This window comes from Octopus bimaculoides, chromosome 26 (assembly GCF_001194135.2).
Source record: "Octopus bimaculoides isolate UCB-OBI-ISO-001 chromosome 26, ASM119413v2, whole genome shotgun sequence".
In the NCBI taxonomy this organism is placed as follows: Eukaryota; Metazoa; Mollusca; class Cephalopoda; order Octopoda; family Octopodidae; genus Octopus; species Octopus bimaculoides.
The window spans coordinates 7,523,440-7,523,888 of NC_069006.1; positions in this window are offsets into that span (position 1 = coordinate 7,523,440).

Below are 449 nucleotides of genomic sequence, written 5' to 3' on the forward strand. Positions count from 1 at the left end.
ATGTATGTATGTATGTACGTATGTATGTATGTATGTATGTATGCATCCTCACAAACATGCGATTGACAAATTCGTGTGTATACAGATATGTTTCTGTGTCTGTCCGAATTTTCACGAATGCGTGTATATGTACGACTGTGTTTTTACAAGAAAAGGCGTGTCTCCCGAGACACTCACACACAAACACAAACACACACATACACACACACACGAATACTCATATGTATACACACGCGTACTTACATATCCATATGTATATATATGTGTGTGTGTGTGTGCACATACACACACACACACACACACACACACACACACACACACACACACACACATATATATAGATATATGATTGCATTCATGTTTGTATAATCCAAACGCCTATGTACACATGACTATGTTTACACAATGCTAATATGCATGATATATGTGTGTGTATGTATATATATATA